Below are 18196 nucleotides of genomic sequence, written 5' to 3' on the forward strand. Positions count from 1 at the left end.
GGGATGAAGACATAGACAATTTGATAGAAATTGGGTCTATTACACACTAACTTATTGTAGGGGCAATGCCGTAAGCCAATACATGGCTAAATTGTGGTGCATAATTACAAGCTACGCATTAGATATAATGCGTGGGTGGCCCTAGTGGTTATTATCCATATGGAATTTAGACCCAGAGCATTCAAGTTGTGAGGTACCGTCATGCAATATAAACATGGTCTAAGGAATGATCCACAACTCTAGGTTTATTTATGGCGGTTTTTTCGAGTAATGTATTAATCCGCTTTTAGCGATGTTACCTAGATGCCGCAGCCAATACATGGCGTAAATTTTGTTAAATAGCCAGAGTGCGTGCAAATGTGTACATAGGATATAACTTGTTTTCTGTTCTGTCTTACAATTCAGATTGGCATTAAGGATGATGAAATTGTGATTTGCCATGTATTTACCATCTGAACAAGTTATTATTGCAAATTTAGCAATGGCGGACGATATATTTGTTGAATGTGTAAGTCCCCTTTCTATGTTAACTTATTGCTACGATAGCCCATGCATGTATTTAAAATGGCGACCTCCCGGTTTGCGAGCAAACACCGAGGAAGGCAATTTGCCGAAACGCGTCTGTTTGTTACACCGGAATAAAATCTCTTCCGAGCATCTCCCGTGAGTGCCTATTTCCTTTGCGACAGGAGGAAGTTGGAGCGTTGATTATTTGTGGAGTGCATCGCCACATTCAGGGCACCCACCCGTGAGTGAATTCCCGATTTGAAAAGGTGCAACCAGAGCTGTTATATATATATATATATATATATATATTGCTACATACACTGTAGAATGTTGTAAGAGAATTACTGTGCTGCCTTAGCTGTTCAAGTTGAGCAACTTTAGTAGGTAGAGTGCTTCTAATACGGAGTCTTGTAAGTCTTTAATACTTGGTAAGCTCTGGACTTGAATTGGCTTACTGTCTCTAAAAATACTCTAGAACGTCTTTAGTCTTTTTCACTGTCACTGAAAATACTCTAGAATGTCTTACAGGCACATACATCAAGCTAGGATTTTGCGAGTCCTTAATTGCGAATATTAAAAATTCCCTATTAAGGACACGCAAAATCCTATGCATGTAGGAATCGCTATATTAATAGAGATTTCTACACATTCCTTATTTGCGACTCACAAATTGTGAGTCGCAAATAGGGAATAGCTTCCCATTCATTCCTATGGGCCTACAGGCCCATAGGAATGAATGGGAAGTTGTAAGCGCAATTTGCGAGTACCAATAGGTACTCGCAAATTGCGCATGCAATTTCAAGATTGCAAGGGTGACAAAAGGACACTCTGTTGCACCCATGAAATTGATCCGTGCACATATGTTGCACACTCACACATGTCCCAAGGACATGTGTGTGTAACCTACAACTTTGAAAAATGCACTTTAGTGCATTTTTCAAAGTTTTCGCTAATTACCATGTGGTATGATTCCACGGTAAATAGTGGGCCCAAATAGCGAACTCACTATTTTTAAAGGCATCATGCATTGCATTTAAGGATTTGCAATTTGCGATTCCTTACATGCAATCGCAATTTAAGAAGTGGCAAAAATGTGCGATTTCTTACATTGCGAGTGGCAAGTTGCTTCATGCATCGCAAACCCTAATTTTGCGATCGCAAATGGCCGATATTTGCGAATCACACCGTTTGCGATCGCAAAAAGCTTTGATGCATGTGCCTGTTAGTCTTTTTCACACTCTCTCACAGTGACGCACTGGAAACTGTGTTTTTCAAAAGTACTTCTTGAATGTCTTAAATCCTCAAAATTATGCTGTGTGAGCGCTGGAATTGTAAATGTAAAGTCGCTCTAATAATTGTTCTTGAAAGCAACTTGCTGTGAGCAAAGAAAATGGACTAAATAGGAGAACTGACCTTCTGACTTCTTCAGGATATACTCCGACTCTTATTTGTGTCGGCGAGAGACTATGATGCTGAACAAGTTAGTTCGACTGACTGAAAAATACTTCACCCTCAATGAAGCTCCGGAATCCTTGAGTGTTCACACCAAATCTGCTGCAAGAGTCAGGCGGAGACACGCTAGGAAACTCTATCCCCTGACTGGAAATTCTGACAAGAGAAGGAGCAGCACAAATACGTTGTTTCCTCCTCAAAACGATTGTTGAAGTGCATAGCGCGCATAGCACGTGCACGCGTGTGAACACTTCTCCCCAAAAATAAACTAGAACTCAAACTCAGAAAGCGGAGAGGGCACTTGAGGCCGCCATTTTGAATATGACAAAATGGAGCCTTTCAACACTGACCTCAAGGGAGTGAATCGGCAAAGCCGATTCCTTGGGTAATTCAAACGTTTCTTTCTTTTAACGCCTGCCTCAGGGTGAAATGAAGAACTGCTAAGCCCAGCCATGTCACATAAAGGGGGTGAAAGTAAGTTGATGATGTTCCCCTATGGTATTGCTTGGTTAGATGCTTCTGGTCAGAGACATTTGCTGCTCGTGGCATGGTAGGAGGGCAGAAGGCTAAGGCCACATTATTTAAAGCAAGCCTTGTTATGCTTAGAGGGGAGGAGTGGCTGCACATCTGCCTGCTGTTCCTGCACTGTGCAGTCTCCTTCTAGGTTTTCAAAGAGCAGATACACACCAGGTACAATCTGTTCCAATGTTTGTGGTCCCATCGTTACATTTAAACCTGAAATTTGGGTCTGGAAACATAGAACTATTCAGAATCAATTATGAAGCGGTATCTTTCCCAGAAACTCGGCTTGTCCTGATTCAGAATCAGGTCCCTTGTGTTCTTCGCTGCTTTGAACAATTTCCTCATATCTGGTATTCAGTCTGCTTCAAATCTGCACTGGTTTCACATCTTCTAAAAACCTACTTCCGACCCCTCATCCCAAACAAACTAGCATTCACAGAGTTTTCTTTCCAAAATAATGGCTCGGTTCTTTGACCTTATTCTTCTAATGCTACACCTCTTCCCACAGACATAATATTTTCTCATTTGGTTTCTGCTAACAACTCTGTGCAGCTGACATCCAAATCTTTTTCTTCATCATGATTTTACACAATGTCTCCAGTCATAGATTTCAGATTGACTCACTGCAATCATTCATGACAAACTCAGAAAACAAGGTATCACACTTTCCTTTTTCAACAACCCACATCTCTATTGCTGATTCCATCATATATAAGTATTACATATTTTGAGGCAAAATGTGCTTAGTAAAAATAAAGTGCCAATGAAAAATGACAGTTTATGCTAGATACTAGGTTTAACCACAATAGAGTGGAAGTCGAATAGACCAAGTGGATCTCCTTATTCATGATTATTACCTTTGTACCTAGTATTATTTTTTAGATCACCATTTTCCAGCAGGCAAAGACCCAAGGTAGAGCTAAATATATCATCATTCATCTTGAACGGAAGCCATTGGTTTTGAGGTTCAAAAACACTGAGCAGAACAAAGTTGGATATCATAGCAGCCAAGGTCAATTCACCCCTAGTATAGATTTGATACCTCACCCTAGTCCAAGGGTTACTTCAGACTTAATTAGTTCATTAGTTATCAAAATCCAGCATCATAGCAAGGCTTGAAGCTGTAACTGGACACAGCTTTTTTTCTTGCCTGCCAAATTTCCCAGATGCCCTAATTTTAAGATTTCAATCACTTTCCTCTATCTGGAGGTTCACTTGTCCACCAGTTTTGGTCTTAAGACAAAATCCTAACGTAAGCTAAACTTAAGCTAAACTTAAGTTAGGGTTTTGTCTTAAGACCAAAACTTAACACACACTTAAGACACAATCCTGACTTTACTACTCCTAAATGCCTTTTGTGAATATCGAAAGTCGTAAAGTTAGGATTTTGTCTCTGATTACTTTTGTGAATCGGGCCCAAAGGTATTAAGGGCAGTGGATACCTGTTCTTAACTGTTATTGCTTTCAAGGCTCCAACGTCTATACACGGGTAAAGCTCCACATTTGCTTTCGGGATTCAGAAAAGAGGCGAGGCTGCAGGAGATTTAGAATGTCGAATAAACCCTAGTGCCAGGTATTTATCTATGTAGTAATGGAGTTTCTTTTTCCGTCAATGCATTAACTCTCCCACATGGGACTAGGGCTCCTGGGCTCAGATCAATCTGTCAATCGTATTGACGATGAGGGTGCAATACTTCTGCGCTTTGATAGCTGAACACATCTGAGTAGCTTAGGTATTGGTCTGGGAGGGTTATGTCCTTTTCTGCAGCTGTGGCAATACACTGTTTAAGGGCAAGAGCTTTGGACGGAATCTGCATGGCAAGCAAGCAGTGTTCCTTACAGTGTTACGAAGTCATGTGTATGGTCTTTTCTGTCCAATTCATTTGAGGCTTGTGTTTCTGTGACCAGGGCAATCCCAAGAAAATCTCATAGTGAGGTGCTGTGAAGACGTTAAAGGATAACATTTCCAAATACTGTGTGTAATATATGATGTCAACTTCCTCTGTAGCAAAGCGTATGGGACCAGAAACCACATGGCAGCCTTTGACAAAATGTACTTTCTTCCAACAATATAAACAAAGACCCTGCTTGCGTCTTGTCTCTCATTCCTCGGGTCTTAGGGAAGCACACATCGTGCCAATTTCCATTTGCTCCTGATGAATCCCAACATTATTATCAGTAGATTTAGGACGATCATAACGAGGGCTGGGTCTTTCTCTATGGTTTTTTTCTCCTTTACATTCACTATCCGATAATCCAATTGTAACGCAAGTTCAATTAATTGTTCACAGGACTTCGACTTGGAGTCTATTTGGGAGATTATATCCTTGAGTTTGTCCTTTAAACCCTTATGAAAGAGTAGGCCTGTTTGGATTCGGGCCAATTGGATTCTGGTACTAATCAACGAAAAGTGTGTAAGTAAACTATAAGTTATTTTCCCTTGCTTAAGTTCCAGTATTTCTCTGTCGGCAGTGAACAAAGCTGCCCTTCTGTTAAACACTTTCTCAAATGTATCCCTAAATCCTTCCCAATCATATAAAAGAGGATCATCTCGTCTCACCAAAGGTACAGCCCACTGAGCTGCATCGTCTTCCAGATAGGATACCAGGAAGGCCACTTGGGCTTGATTAGTAACGAAGGCCTTTGGTTTACATGTAAAATGTAAAAGAATTTGTGTGAGAAAGACTTGGACTTTATTAGAGTCCCCATGGAATCTCTCTGGTACTAACAAAGGAATAGGAGCCGGAAACTCTACCTGAATAGGACTAACTGAGGGATGTAAATGAGCTCCTACATCAAAGGTGTTTCTTTGCATCCTCTCTATCCTGTTCTGCAGTGATGCATTTTCCACCTGTGCGACCGCCACCTAATGCTGCAGAGCAGCCAAGGTAGCTAGGACATCGTTTATGGTAGCCATTCAACCTCGATCTGATCAGGAAGATAAGTATTCTTGGGCCGCTAATTATGTCAGCGTTGGTTATCCTCGGGATCGGATCGGATCGATGCTCAAAATGATCCACCTCCTGACAACTCCAAAGTCTGAATGCTATGATTGGATGGACTGTTGAAGGGGTCAGGCAAGGGAAGGAAAGGAAGGGTACAGCATGGAGGGAGACCTGTAGGTTACAAAGAAAAGGATTACTCTCTCTGGAGTGCGCAACCATCTACTGAAGGTATTTATTAAAGAACCTCAAATAAATACCTGTAAATAAATAGAAGAGAGGCTGTAACCTATTTGTTCCTGGACAAATTATGAGCGTTTGAGGCTGTAATATAGAAATAACAAAACAAGATAAATAAGAAAAACTATCTCTATCCCTTAGGCACATTCAGATATCATAAGGGTTTATAATGATCCTCCCCACCTATCCTTTATCTTATTCAGTAACCATTCACAGGGGAGAATAAACCAAGACATTCTGAAACACTTCTTCCCCCTGTGTAGTAAGGTAATAAAACAAAACAGCGCTGTTGAACAGAAGTTTGAAACGTCAGTGCATATTCCTGTAATAGCACTATAGAATCCATTTCTTCAGTACCAACATCGGCAATTATATCAAAAGAACACCTAACTTCAATGCCCAGAATTCAAGGAGTTTAACCAATACTTGTGGCAATTAACCATTGGCTTTTCAAACACTCTCATCCCTTGCATTAATATAAACATGTGTAGTCTCTGATTTGGTTCTCTAGACAAATCCGCTGGTATTTTTGGTTTAGCCTTGTATTCTACCCCCTCCCGCATGAGATCCTCCTGGTTCTCGCCAACGGGAAGGGACTTTCCAAGGGATGGTAACCTGGTGAAATTACCGAGACACCAAAGGCACCCGGACTTTGACTTTTGTCCTCCATGATACTAAGAGAGAGGCAACACTTGATCTCTAACCAGAATTCCCCTTCTAGCCTCGACACGAGCAGAGGAATCTGCCAGCGAAGTCCGGATGGTAGGCAAAGTAAGGATAGAGACTCACTGCAAGAGGATCTCAACACACATGCCTCGCCAACGGGAGTCTCGTCGGGAGTCGCGCAGCAGCGCATCTCAAAGAAACCACTCCTGACACAGGCCGCGTGTCTCACTGGCCTTGTCACTAGCGACAATATCCCAAAGTAAGCAAATAACCAGAATTAGGTGCCCGGAGCACCCTCACCAGACAGGGTTCACAGTCCACTGGAATCTTTAATTAGCAGCTGCGTCCTCTGAAGTCGCCATGCTTTTACGGGCGGAGATGACTTCACACTGACGTGTGTGCTTCTCCTCCCATCTCTCACTTCGGTACATGGGATTTGTAGTTTCGATGGTCCCATTACCTGAATCATCTCTAAAGCTTTCTACCTGGCCTGACATTTTTCACAGAGACACAGAAGGGCTAGTGACATGCAGACCCACTAGTAGCATTTGATTTACATATGCTGGGTACACACAGTGCACTGTACTAGGGACTTACTAGTAAATCAAATATAGCAATCATGGAAAACCAAACATAACGCAATTTACAGTAGGAGCACTTGCACTTTAACACTGAATAACAGTGAACATGTGTGCAGAGACACTAAACCAGCAAAAACAAAGTCAAAAACAGGAGGCCAAAAAACAAAAAGGCAGGTGAAAACCAGCCAAAACTGCCAAGTCCAACAACAGGCTGCAGCACATGTATGGGTGCTTAACGTCTAAGACACTGGTACAATTTCCGACCCAATTTAATTTGCCTTACTGAACAGTTAAACCAGCTGAGTGAATTCAATATATGGTTACCATTTTAGGTGCAGAGCACATATGCTGTGGTACTGATTTGCAGTGTTACACAGCACAAATTCCAAACACTATGCAAAAATATGGTCTAAAAAAAAGAAAACATCGAAGGATGGTGTTGCTAACCTCACCAAAGAACTTTGGGATTTTTTCTGCCCATCCATGAAAATGAAAGACTTCGGGCCATATGTAGGTAGCATCACATTTACCGACTCATAAATACCGAATTTTACCGATTCGGTATTTATGAATCGGTAAATGTGATGTAGGTAATAATTCGGTAAAATTTACCGAATCGGAAAAATTTGGTAATTTTGAATCGGTATTTACCGATTCGGTAATGAGGCATACCTTCCCATTGATTCCTATGGGCCTGGAGGCCCATAGGAATGAATGGGAAGCCAGTTACCATTACCGATTCGGTAAATACCGATTCGGTAATGGGGGAGGCATTATCATGGGTGGCAGGGTGTCACATTGACACCCTGTTGCACCCCTGATTCGTCCATGTGTGCACATGTGGCGCACATACATGCCCTAAGGGCATGTATGTCTGCCACATGGCACTTTGACATCTGCAAAATATCACGTTTTGCAAGGTATTCGGTATTTATCACCAACCTATTTTTGGTGGTAAATACCGCATTCTAATTCCTACTCATCACTCATTAGAGTGTTTCCTACATATCATTTCAGGATTCGGTATTTACCGAATCGGTAATTTTACCGAATCGGTAAATTACAGAATCCTGAAATATGCCTCCTACATCTCAAATAGCTAAATACCGGTCGGTAACGGGATTTTTACCGAATTTCGGCCGTTACCGACCGGTATTTAGCTACCTACATGAGGCCCTTCATCTCCAAAACATCTACTTCAGCACTATTCCAGCGAGGGGAAATAAAGAAGATACAAACATACACAGCTGAAGCATGAATGAACATAATTTCTTTAGACAGACTAGACTATTTCAATATTATTTGAGTTTCTGCTTCTCAATACTCATTTGCTTCCAGAGGCAAAGTTCTTAACATTGGTACCTTGCTACAATTTATGTAACTATGCCGCTACCTCAGCAAGCCAACAGACATCTTGCCAAAAACAAGACTTTACAAAGGTTCCTTGCATTTGTATTAACACACTAAAGAGTGACTCCAATCTACCACTCTGACACTCTATTCAGATGCACACGTATTTTTCAATCATAAAATCTACTAACCTCAAGAATATAGCTAGTCTTATGCCATAGTGCACCACCTCCAAGTTACAGACTTCTCTAGTATCTCCATTAGAGGAGAAGGGTAATACTTTGCTGTAAATATGCATTGTTTCATATCAGTGCTTACTACCTCAACATGTGGTAATTGTTTTTTGCCTATAGGATCTCATGTTAGTTACACCTTTAGTTGAATGCTTTGTCATCACCAATTTCAACAAAACCTGTGCAATTGCCCCATATAATAACTGCTATTTTTATCTAGAGTTATACCCATCATTCATTGTACTGTATGTCATTGCCAATGCTATGTAAAACGTTTCCGGCCATCAATTTGATGTTGTTAAATTACAAACAAATAGTTACGTAAATGTTAAATATCCCGTGATTAAACTTTGTCCACAGCACAAGCATTTAAGTAGGCAAAATAGAGTTTGAGTGGTTTTGTAGAGTGCATGTTTCTTTGGAATAGATCTTCACCAAACCAGTATAATCACAGAGTTCCCTTTTCTGTTTCATTTTTTTAAACATTATTTATAGTATACATGCACACTAAAACATCCTGGCACCATAATAGAAAGTAGAACAACATTACTACTTTCCCCAAAACATTTTTTACCCTTATTTGAAAAACTACTATTCTCATGTACTAGAGAAGGAAATAAGTTCCAAAATGTGTCATCGTCTGCTATAGAAAACTGTAGCTACAGCTCTTGCTAACCTGAGTCTAAGCACCACGACCTTCAGCAGGTTGATGGATTTAAGAGCATGACTTGGTTGATGTTATTTAAACATATGTTATAAAACATGGGGACTGCACAAAGACCCCCTAGTTGACAATGGTCACAGATGTCGAAAAACTTCTTCAAGAAGTTAGTGTAGTGTGGTCACAACCGGACACGTGATCGGATTATTGCAATCCATTAAAAAAAAAAAAAGCTGTGGCATTCTGAAATAAATAAAGATAATGGAAAATGTATCACCCAGATATTAACTTTTGCCTAATCCAAACTCCATTGGATAAAGGAATTTGCAAAAATAACTGGATTGACTGAACCAAGAAGGAATGCAATGAAGTGGTCTCACCTCTTGGAAGCATCTACTAGGGGCCACGATAAAATTATCGCCGCTTTAGCATCCGTTTTCGGGCAAAAAGCGTCGATAATTTTATCGCATTATCATCAATGACACGCTAGCGCGTGACTCCTTGACTTAGCACCCATTTTCCACACGCCTCGCCTCGCATCTATAATGAGATGCAAAGGAGGCGTGGCTGTGAAAACAACATGGGACGAGGAGTAGCGATATTTGAAATCGCGTTAAGCATGCTTTAACGCAGGAATTTAACGTCTGTTAAATTCCTGACTAAGGCATACCTAACATGGGGGGTGGATTGTGTGGCTAAGACCACACCAGCGATGTTCCAAGGAAAACACCGCTATTGCTGGAATAATTATCTCCATTGCACTATGCGTTGTTAATACAGCGCTAGCATGGCAATAATTTCCAGCAATAGCCGGCGATAAAAATCCTCACGCTAAGAGCGGCCAGCAATAATTATCGCTGCCGCTTGATAATATGGCACTAAGCGCTTACACATTCATGCTGTCCGTAACGCAGCATCCCAAGAATAGGGCTTCAGTGGATTGTGTAATTGTACTTGAAGCAGAAGGTAATGCTTTAATGGCCTGCTACCTATTTTTTTAAAAGCACTTAAGGAGACTTAGCTGTTCCTGTCTATGTGCCTGTGGTTAAAAAAACAAAACTGTTCAATGCAAACCTCAGATCATTGAATCAACCCCTGTCACCCCTTCAGACTGCTTTGTGAAGAATAGGGACTGGAGTTGCTTGGGGAGAATAGGTGATGTGACTTGACTACAGGTGTAACTGTACCTGTTTAGGTCAAGCATGAGCTTCACTGTGGGAGCTGGAAGAACATGACTGTCCAATGTCCATTCCCCCCATGGAGATCACATTGCAATCCAGTGCCGAGGAAGTAAGGTCTTCTGAAATATCAGTATTAAAGAAAAAAACATACCTTGTGTTAGACCTGGCATCCTTGGCATGGTTTCCCCAGTCTTTTTGCCTCAAACTCCTGTTTTTTTTCATGCTGGACATCATTTTTGCAGGTTTATATAAGCTGGGCACTTTATCACTGCTGATCTGTGCTAAAGTGCAAGTGCGCCCTGTCTAAATCGTAACCCTTATTGGTTATTCATGATTTTCATATTTGATTTACTGGTAAATCCCTAGTAAAGTGCACTTGGTGTGCCCAGGGCCTGTAAATCAAATGCTACTAGTGGGCCTGCAGCACTGGATGCGCCACCCACATGAGTAACCCTGTAAACTTGTCTCAGACCTGCCATTGCAGTGTCTGTGAGTGCAGTTTTAAACTGCCATGTCGACCTGATGAGTGCACCCACTTTCCAGGCACTAATATTCCCTTCTACTACATGTATGGCAGCCCTAAAATAGGCCCAAGGTACCCCCATGGGCAGGGTGCACTGTTTTTGAAAGGTAGAACATGTACTAGTGTGTTTTACATGTTCTGACAGTGAAATACTGCAAAAAAATGTTTTCACTATTGCAAGGGCTAGCTCTCCCGTAGGCTATCATTGGAGCTGCCTTCAACATTTTACAAGTGTACCTTTCAATTGGGAACAGCTGGATATTTGGAGTTTGGGCTCTCTGAGCTCAGATTTTAAAAGCACATCTTTTAGTAAAGAGGTTTTTTAAATTGTGTGCTTGAAGATTCCTCTTTTAGAAAAAAAACTATGGATTTAGGCCCAGATCTCTGTACTGGCGTGAATGTATGACATTGTTCTGCATTCTGTCCATCAATAGGTCTTTTTGCATTTAGAAAGTGGGCATTTTCTTGTTTAACCACACTGTGCCTCTGCCTGCAAGTGGAAGCAACAACTGGTTTAGACTGATAGGACCTGTTATTGCATTAATTAAGGGAGTTGAGGTGTGCCCTGCATATCCTGATGGCCATCACCAGGCTGATGGGTGTTCCTGAGCTAGAGTGGTGGGAGGAGTCATCACTGACACCTGAATAGGTCGGTGTCTGGCCTCTCACAATGCTGTCTCCACTCCACTGGAGTGAGACTGGGGCCAAGAGAGGGAAAGGCAATAATATGTGCACTACAAAGACTATTCCTTAAAGGCAAAGGTGGTATAACTATTGGACTTAAAACCCAAGACTTTTAGAACACTTCTGGATCAAGAGGATACTCTGCCAAGGAGAAGACCTGACTAGCTGTAGGAAAGAGTCCTCCCCCTTTCCTGTGTGCAATTTTGCTGGATTGACTTGAGTTGCTGCTTCTGCTTTGGAGGAGAAAGAACTGTGCTGTGACATCCTACTTGTGAAGTTTCTCCAAGTGCTTGTGTGTGCTTGTCTCCTGTTAAGAAGTCTCATGACCATCAAAGACTTCACCTGCAGCATCCCTGAACTCAACTGCTGGGAGTTCTGACTTGCCGTTAGGTGGAAATGTAAGTTCTAGTCCCTTGGGGGTTGTTCCTACAGCAGAAAGCTACATCTTTATAATCGATTATTCACTCTTCCAAAGCCTGTTTTTCCTATGCAGCACCGCTGAGCAGAAAAGGTTTCCACACACCGGCACTGTGTGGTCGAAGAAATTGATGCAGCACCTGCCTGCAGGCGAAGAACCCGCCGCAGCCTGAGTTCAGCGCACAGTGTCTCTGAAGTCTGAAGCCCTGCACTGACTCTGACACAGGCCCTGCTGTGTGGCTGAAAGAATCAACGCATAATGGGACCACGGCTGAGGAAATCAACGCAGCGCCTGTTTGCCACCGCAGCATCAACCTCCAGCATTTCTGGATTTTCACACATCGCACCTGTGTGTCAAGTTTTCCACTACATCACCCACAGACTAGAACCGTCTTGGATTTCCATGCATCACTGCCCCTTACAATCCAGATTTGACTCAACACTTCTTCTTCATAGAGCAGAACTGACACATCGCTTCCCCAGGGACGCAGTAATCGACGCATCGCTGTGTTTTCAATGCTTCCCTCCTCTGCGGCTGTTGTTCTTTGTGGAATGTTGACGCATCTAAGGTACTTTGTGTAAAATCACCGCATTCATAGAGTTCTATGGACAGAATTGCTTAAAACCTTTGAAAGGTGATATCTTGAGTTCTGTCTCTTGGATTTTTGTTGTGTTGTTCTTGCTTGGTGTAGATATAGATTGTTTTGTGTTCGAATCTGGTGTGGTGTCCATTTGTAGTGTTTTCACTGGGTTACAGTGTGTGTTATGTACAGATGCTTTACACATTGCCCCTGAGATAGGACTGACTGCTCATGCCAAGCTAACACAGGGGTGAGCATGCGTTATCTTGGGTGTGTCATTTTCTTACACCGACTAGAAGGAAGGGTGTATACCACTGTCAACAAGAGACCTGCATTTCTAACACCTTGTAAAAAAAAAAGTTGAATACTGTAAGGCTGTTTGCTGTCTATTTTCCACTGTAAGAGCATTATGAAACAATTGTAATGCTAGCATACGCACCATTGTTTTGGATGCTGACGTGAGCTGTGCTTTAAACTCTGTTGTTCTAAGGGTGTTCGAAATTTGCACGGTTTGCTTTCTTGTTATTATACAAAATTCTACAAAAATGAATCAAAAATATGAAAAATCAGCATTTAGCTCTATATCTTTGTGCAAAATGTGTCCTCTGTCCATTTTGGGCATGAGAACAAATTTTTGGCTAAAAAAGTAGTGCAAAAAGTATGAGTACCGCGAACGACTGCTGCTTACATAGTAGGCGCACAACGTGACATTCACTCTTCCCATTTGCCCAAGGACTCTCAGAAACAGAGCGTGTTGTTCATGGCGTAGCCTTTTATTCACGAACAGGTAATTCACCAGTGACCAACACGAGAGTAACATTATCTCTCTGGATATAGAATTATCAAAGCATCACTCTTTAGTGGTATTAACTTGACGAAGGCTGCCGGGCAATTAGGCACAACATTACACTTGAACTTGAGCTTGGCCGTTACACTTGAACTTGAGCTTGGCCGTACACTTTAGTGGCCTTGGCCTGTCAAAGGCAGTAAAGAAGATATGCACCAGATTACATTTGAACTCTTGAACTTGGCCATACACTTGAACTTGGCCATCTCGGCCCACCAAGCCCCCACTCCGCTGTGCACATTGTGCCAGGAGGCCCCAACGCGCTACAGCAAACAGTTGCACTTCTTGTAAACCAGGGCCCCTCATGGCACACTGGCATGCCCACCGGGGTACCTGCACTCAGGCAGCCTCCCCAGGGTTCACCTCAGTCCATAGGTTGTGGGTTAGGGCAGAAGAGTCAGGGACCACCAGCAGGCCAATCCCCCCTTCCGCCTACCCTCTGCACATGTGGCTCCTACCCCTTTCTGGGGGCCATCCAGTTGTTTTACCGCCATTGTTGCGCTTGCTTGTTAGCTGTCACCGTTCCGCCCTCGCTCTCTTGCCGGGTGGGTGGGTGGTCGACGATGTGCCCCTGCAGCTTGCCAGAGGTTCGAAGGGACAAAGAGGCTGAGGATCGCAGGGCGCAGATTCAAATAAGCCTTCCAGCGCGCCCTGACGACGTCACTTCGTTCAGCCCCTTTTCCTGCCCTGGGGGAAGGTCCAGTCCCGTGGCGCTACTAAGGGCGCCCCGCCTCTAGGCGCGGGGGGCGCCGGTCATAGTAGGCGCACAACGTGACATTCACTCTTCCCATTTGCCCAAGGACTCTCAGAAACAGAGCGTGTTGTTCATGGCGTAGCCTTTTATTCACGAACAGGTAATTCACCAGTGACCAACACGAGAGTAACATTATCTCTCTGGATATAGAATTATCAAAGCATCACTCTTTAGTGGTATTAACTTGACGAAGGCTGCCGGGCAATTAGGCACAACATTACACTTGAACTTGAGCTTGGCCGTTACACTTGAACTTGAGCTTGGCCGTACACTTTAGTGGCCTTGGCCTGTCAAAGGCAGTAAAGAAGATATGCACCAGATTACATTTGAACTCTTGAACTTGGCCATACACTTGAACTTGGCCATCTCGGCCCACCAAGCCCCCACTCCGCTGTGCACATTGTGCCAGGAGGCCCCAACGCGCTACAGCAAACAGTTGCACTTCTTGTAAACCAGGGCCCCTCATGGCACACTGGCATGCCCACCGGGGTACCTGCACTCAGGCAGCATCCCCAGGGTTCACCTCAGTCCATAGGTTGTGGGTTAGGGCAGAAGAGTCAGGGACCACCAGCAGGCCAATCCCCCCTTCCGCCTACCCTCTGCACATGTGGCTCCTACCCCTTTCTGGGGGCCATCCAGTTGTTTTACCCCCACAGGGCGAGACGCTCCCTGGCGTGCTCGCCCTCCCCCCGCGCTAACTGTGCCCCCAAATGGCCCCTAGCATTGTTTGTATGAGCCACTGCCCGTCTACCGAAATTCTGACCTCCATCCTGATTCCACCTCTCTCTTTTGTTATCTGGGCCGTCTTGTGATACATTACCTGCCCCCTTACAGTGACCATCGAATTGTGAAGAGCCTAGTTTACACCATCTCCTGTTTGCCCTGAATTAAACCATGACCCCCTGCCCGGGACCTGTCCCCAGCTGTATTTCCCCCACCGTTATCCTAAAGGGAACTACTATCCCAGGCCCTCCATAACATTTCCGCCCGTACGGGTGCGTAGATGCTAGCGCCACCCAATTAGACTCCCCTGGACTCCCAGGACAGCGGAGGAAGTGTTGGACCCGCTACCTTCCTCTTACTGGTCACCCGTATCACTTTCTTCCCTAGCTTGTCCTTGGCCTTAACCAGAACCCCTTTAACTTATACTGCCTGCGTTATCCTACCGACCACATATAGAAACTTCCCTTCAGACCATTGATCATTGAGCGGTGGCGTAATAACGCTCCCTCTTACAGCCTTGTGATAATTTACCAGGCCCAAGAATGCATTAGATAAACATCTTGGCAACTAACCTCAGTAGCAGGCACATTGTCCAGAAGCCTCTCTTAATGCCCACCTAGTTGGGAAGGCCCAACCCTATCTCCCGCAGGTCATAGGGCAGATGAACAGCTCATAGATTGTGCAAGCCACACTTCAGTATCTCAACCTTTCTTTACAAAGGAACCTTTCAAAGAGGTTAAAGTCAAGTGCCAGCAGGCCCCTTAACCGTATTCATCGCCCTCACCTTAAACCAAGGTCATCCCTTGAATAGTAACTTCCAGGGCACCGCAACGCGGTCCATCCCTGCCAGGGGAGACCTACCACTAGGCCAAATCCCCCAAAATGTTCAATTTCTGGCATCCCGGGGTAGGGCAGAAAGGCCAGGACCACCAGCAGGTCAGTCCCCCCTCCTGCCTGCCCAGTGCCCACATTAATTCAACCCCCTTCCAAGGGGAAAGTCAAGTAAATCAGTCCACATTTGGGGTAGCCCCCATTTCTTCTGGAAGAAAATCTGCCCTGAGTTACCATGATACTGTAGTACCTGCCGGGTAGTTACCCTGTGCCCGAGGTGAAGTTTGTACCTTGTACCCCATAACCACCTTTACCAGGGAGCCTCCGGTTACCGTATCCTCTGCTATGTGCTTCTTTATATTAATTCCTCCTACCCCCGCATGGCCTACATATGTGAAGGTGTCGTTGCCCTTGGTCGAGGGAAGCAGCGGCTAGATGATTTAATTTCTTGCCTGGTAACTAATCAGACCCGGTAGCCCACGCCACAATACTCACCGTTCCGCTCCGAACTGACTACTACCCTAATAGTTATTATGTCCCTTGCAAAAGACCCCCTACGTGAAGGGATAAATTATCTGTTCCATATCGGCACAATCTGGCGATTGTAACTTTGTGTTTGTAAGGGTCCTCCGGCAACCAGGCCTTGAGAATGTTTTTTCAATGTCTCCTAACACTTATTGGCATCACCGTGAAAACATAACAAGAAACTACATCCATGCCAGAATTGGTTCCCCCGCACTAGCGTCTCAAGGGTAATTGTAAGCAGACAAAATGTCATCTGTTTCCTGACTTCTTAGCAGCGCCATGAGCACTTGATGAGACGTTCCCCTTCAGGCCAAGGCTGATTCCCCCTATACTGTGATTCCCCTTATACTATCACACCAGCCATGTGATTATGTTGGCAAGACCGAGCTTATGTCCCTTGTGCTGAACTGACCCTAGCGTTTCACAGATAACTGGAAGAAGGTAAAAGGTTTGAACTGTTAAACCATTTTTTTTTTTTTTTAATATATGGTCTGGTACGCCCCTAGGGCTACAGCCATTTTTGTCCTTCCTTTATTGAGAATTGTTGATCTTTAAATGTTTACTTGGCTCTAATCTCCTCAAGTGATTAGTAGAGTATATTTAGCAATAAATATATATCTATTTGACATAAATACCTGTGTAGTGTCTTCTCATTTTGGTAATTCAAGAGATTATAAGGTAAACAAGCTGTTTTACATTCTTCAGAGACTTAGCCACCAGGACCATTATGACTGGCAATTTTTTCCGTACCGTGTTACCCCCAGGAAACTTGGGATAAACACCGGGGATAAAACACATATCACAGGCAACGTAGGGAGAGCACGCCTAGGGTTCCCGTATCGCTCCCACCCGTGAAGATACATAGTTCAGGTCCTGCCCTTCCCTGTGACACGCTAACCAAAGTGTTCTAATTGTGCATGTTTCAAAAGCGCGATGGAAAGGTAATTTGCCCCCTGCGCCACTTACACCCTTTCCAGTGACGAGTGTGTCCCGTCGGTCAACCGGACACTAGGCACGATCTAGGAGAGAGAATGGAGAGGTGAGCATAATTTTTTTTTTTTTTTTTTTTTTTAATTATTAATTGATTAGATGCGCCACCCGGGCGCGATTGAAACAAGGTATAGGAAGCGCTCGACCTGGTTCTCTGGCAGGCATGTCCAGATGGCCGTGCAAACATACTCTCCGTACCCCCTCAAGCCTGCCTGTTGTGTTTATATAGCGCGAACCCGACCCGAAGCTCTTGGGTCGCTTCAACATAGCCCACATTTTACATTACGCATTCAGGCACAGTGCGGTTGGGAGGGTTGCCCAGAATCAAGGGATGCGGGCTGATAAAGCGCGAACCCGACCCGAAATTATTGGGGCGCAAAACAATGCCCGTATTGACAGTACAGTCAGGCACGGTGCAATTGAGAGTGCCCAGAATCACAGGATGCAGACTTATATAGCGCGAACCCGACCCGAAGTTATTGAAGCGTTTTACAATTCGCCCGTATTCACATTAGACCTTCAGGCACGGTGCAATTGAGAGAGTGCCCAGAATCACAGGATGCATACTTACATAGCGCGAACCCGACCCGAAGTTACTGGGCGCATAACAAAGCCCGTATCTACAGTACACCTTTAGGCACGGTGAATCGAGAGAGTTGCCCGGAAACACGGGATGCGGGCTTAAATAGCGCGAACCCGACACAAATGTATTGCAGCGCTTTAACATATCACGTATTCACATTACACATTCAGGCACGGTGCAGTTGAGAGAGTTGCCAAGCATCACAGGGTGCAGACTTGTATAGCACGAACCCGACCTGAAGTTATTGAGGCGCTTTAACAGAGCTCGTATTTTCATTACACATTCAGACACGGTGCGGGTAGAGAGAGTTGCCCAGAATCACAGGATGCGGACGCGTGCTCGAACCCGAGGTTTCCGCACCATGGGTGGCAATGAACCCGCGGACCAGGCCCACTCCCGGTTT

This window comes from Triturus cristatus, chromosome 2_2 (genome assembly GCF_964204655.1).
Source record: "Triturus cristatus chromosome 2_2, aTriCri1.1, whole genome shotgun sequence".
NCBI classification, from domain to species: Eukaryota; Metazoa; Chordata; class Amphibia; order Caudata; family Salamandridae; genus Triturus; species Triturus cristatus.